We start from the raw sequence: 4255 nt of genomic DNA, 5'->3' as shown, positions 1-4255 counted from the left end.
AGTGTTGGTCCAACTGAGAGATGTCCGGGGCTACTAGGGGCAACTCTGGGCTGGCCTACCCGACGTCTTGCTCATCCGGTGTGTCCTGAGAACAAGATATGTGCAGCTCCTATCGGTATTTGTCGGCACATCTGGGTGGCTTTGCTGGTCTTGTTTTACCATTGTCGAAATGTCTTGTAACTGGGATTCCGAGACTGATCGGGTCTTCTCGGGAGAAGGAATATCCTTCGTTGACCGTGAGAGCTTGTGATGGGCTAAGTTGGAACACCCCTGCAGGGGTTTGAACTTTTGAAAGCTGTGCCCACGGTTATGGGCAGATGGGAATTTGTTAATGTCCGGTTGTAGAAAACCTGAAAACTTAACTTAAATAAAATGCACCAACCGCGTGTGTAGCCGTGATGGTCTCTTTCTGGTGAAGTCCGGGAAGTGAACACGATGTTGGAGTTATGTTTGGCGTAGGTTGTTCTAGGATCACTTCTTGATCATAGTTGTTCGCCCGAGCGTATGTTAGTCACCATATATGCTAGTCGCTTCCTGTAGCTCCCCCTCATACCTTTTACCTTACCCATGAGCTTAAATAGTCTTGATCTCGAGGGTTTGAGATTGCTGAGTCCCCGTGACTCACAGATACTTCCAAAACCAGTTTGCAGGTGCCGATGAAACCGTACATGTGACGCAACCGAGCTCAAGGAGGAGCTCGATGAAGATCGTGTTCGTTATGTTGTTCTGTTTCCAGTTGATCAGTAGTGGAGCCCAGTTGGGACGATCGGGGATCTGTTTAGCACTTGGGGTAGTCTTCTTTTATTTTGGGTTCCGTAGTCGGACCTTGTTTGTATCTGTATGATGTAATGTTATATTCTTGTATTGTGTGAAGTGGCCATTGTAAGCCAACTATGTATCTCTTTCCCTTATGTATTACATGGGTTGTGTGAAGATTACCTCACTTGCGTCATTGCTTTCAATGCGTTTATGTCTCTAAGTCGTGCTTCGACACGTGGGAGATATAGCCGCATCGAGGGCGTTACATGTATCTATCCTCCGGACTAAGTCCTCCAGTTTATATAGACACCGAGAGGATCTAGGGTTACACAAGGTCGGTTACAAAGGAAGGAATCACTACTAGGGAAAACCCTAGAAGTAGCGCTGGTTTTGTGCTCACTAGTAGTGCGGGTAGGCGCGCTACTAATAAGGCGCTACGGCTATTGCTTAGCAGTAACGCGTGCCGCACGCGCTACTGCTAGGACAAATAGCTGCAGCGCTTGTTCACTCCCACGCTGCTGCTAATGTAACTACTGACAGCGTGTTTTCTTTCCATCGCTACTAGTATTGTTTTTTTATTTTTAGTGTATTTATGCACCATCGTACAAATATTGGTACAATACCAGTTATGAGGTTTACATCATTATGTCCATAACAGTGTGTCAAATGAAGGTGGATTAGGTTCAAGTGGAGGCAATATGTGCTGCATGTCAAAAGTATAATACTAATCCAAACTTGATCTAGTTTGGACTAGTAGTACTTTCGATGTGCACCACATGTTGCCTCCACTTGAATCTAATCCGCCAGCACAAGCTATTTAATCATCATCATAATCATTAGCACCAACAATATTTATTTAATCACCACTAACACTAGCTAATAATCATCATCAGTCATTACCACCAACACTAGCTATTTTATCATCATAGTAATAGTGTAGCACATCATCATCCTCAAACTCATTTCTAGCTAATCACTCCTGCTGCTCTCTCTTAGGTAAAACAACATAAAACATGTGTAGCTCTCCTCCTTGATCAAGTTGGAGCATGCAGATGAACCTGGCTCCTAATTTTGGGTAGCACATCTGTTTGCTGCCCCCTAGTACTTGTCTGCGCTCCCCCATCACATATCTGGTCCAGTCTTGCACTATTAAGCATTCATCGCTGATCTTGAATGCACTAAAGTAACATGTAGGATATCTTGGCCGTAAGCTAATAATACTCATGGTACCTTTAGTCTCGATCCCATAAGGCACAACATTCATCGGGAGTCCCTGTTGAAGAACATCGTATGGTCACATACTTAGCAATGAAGTTTAGCTTCACAAATAATGTATGGAAAAGATGCACTAAGGACAAATAGTAAAAATATTACCATCCTTCCTAAATAGATGTGACCGTAGTTCATGACGAACACTATTGGTCGCACGTTTTCAGTACTAAGATTTCTAAGTCCAGGAAGAAAATTTGTCTTGACGGTATCAAGATCCTCAGGCCATGAAACATAATGACTTAGCTCCTCGCAGTTTAGTTCAGCCCCGGGGCAGTAGTAGGTCCTGTCTACCAAGCGCTGGACATGTTTGCTTGCACCGAAATAAGCTGACAATACAAATTAGTTGTCAACTATTTTTGAATAAACAATATCAAAGACATAAATATGGTTGAGAAACTTACATTTTGGTGTAACTGGAGGCGTCTGCACATCGACCCAGATGTCGGTATTACCTTCAATATCATCTTCCGGACGAATATCAAAGGTGATAACCATATCAGGCTGAAATGCATAAGTCTTGCATAGTGCTCACCATGTTTTGCATCCAAAATAGGTGTAGTCGTCTGAATTGTATAATTTTACGTGGAAAATATAACCATGCTCGGTCTTCAAATAAACTTTCTTTACCTCCATAGTATGACTGAAACCTATCTTATCCAATACAAAAACTCTTGCATGGCAGGGGATACGCTAGTAGAATAGTAAAAAAATATAAGTTGAAGCAGATGTCATGCTTAATTACGAAAAAAGACTTGTCGTTGTGACTTACTGTATCCACTTCCAAGTTCTCGTCCAGCTTGATGCTGAAGCGCCTATCATCATCTAGGAAGATTCCGTCGCACAGGTCGCGCTCGTCTTCGCAGTATTTGCAAATACCGAAATCCTTTTTGTGGTTAGACATTTCCTATGTTCATAGTTAAAACATTAATTGAAAATCGATAGAAGACAACTACCAGGATACCCAACACACAAATCCGAGGCACTCGATATTTCCTACATATTCTGGCAAAAGTCATGCCAAAATTCACGGAAAAATCCGGCATGACCTTTGCTAAAATAGGATATATCGAGCGCCTGAAATTTGCCGGAACGGAAATGAATCAACACTCCGGCAAAACATAGGCCACTCGGAGGTGTAACCTGCAAACATGATCGGCCACTTGGATATTGAGCAACACAAGATATACATTTCAAAATATCTTATAAGACTCAAATTAGCATGCATTCAATAAGCAAAAGTAAATCATCTCATGCGTCCGTACATCATCGAATATTATCACTAATACATCCCGAATAGTGTCATACATATAACATCACTAGTACAACTAAAACCCTAGCACACGATGGGTATCGGCGCGGGCGGTGGACACCCACAGAGAAGGAACCATCACGGGATCATAGCTCCAGTGAGATCCCTGGAGAACCTGCCAGGTATTGGAGAACCTGTGCTCCAACGCAAACAAGTAGCGACGGACGTGCGCGTCCTCCTCACTGACATGGTGACGCACCACCTCCGTGGAGTCCTCGAGCCTCTGGACCGTCACTGGCCCACGCGACCGCCACCAAAGAAGGTTCGGCTCAACGACAGGCTGGCTCCTCACCAACCTGCGCCCCCCGGTAGGTAGCGCCTCCCAGTACCACCCCAGCGGAGCCCAGTCCCGGACATGGCCCATCTGGTCAAGCAGGTGTCGTCCTCCGCCGACTCGACGACGAGGATGCGGGATAGGCATCGTCCACGTCGATGCGGGAAAATTGCTTTAACTAAAAAAATAGCAACAAGTTCTTACTAACTAGTTCTGTTAATTCAACTAGTTCTTACTAAAAATAAACTTACTATAAATAAAAATATTCTAGTACCTAATTAGTACCTAGTTCTTACTAACTAATTAGTACCTAAGAACTACTTCCCTAATTACCCTCTAATTTGATGAACCTATAGGGGTGGAAAGTGGTAGCGGGTATTCCAATTATCCAACTATAAACTGAAATAAGTGGTCAAATTTTACTCGTTTTATGATTCATCTTAGAAATTTGATTCGTTTCCACCCTTACATGAACCCTAACTCATTTGAGCCGCATCCGCATCCGATTCGTTTCCACCCTAACTAATTTGATGGAGGTACAAACCCTAGGCAGAGGTAGGGGAGAGGGAGGAGCAGGCGTGCTCACCTCGGGAGGGGCAGGCGGCGTCGAGGTCGTGGTCGGGGCTCCGGGGCGGCGTTGA

The sequence above is a fragment of the Triticum dicoccoides genome, chromosome 2A, assembly GCF_002162155.2.
Source record: "Triticum dicoccoides isolate Atlit2015 ecotype Zavitan chromosome 2A, WEW_v2.0, whole genome shotgun sequence".
NCBI classification, from domain to species: Eukaryota; Viridiplantae; Streptophyta; class Magnoliopsida; order Poales; family Poaceae; genus Triticum; species Triticum dicoccoides.
The sequence above is the reverse complement of the archived record's forward strand: the minus strand, read 5'-3'. Positions refer to the sequence as shown.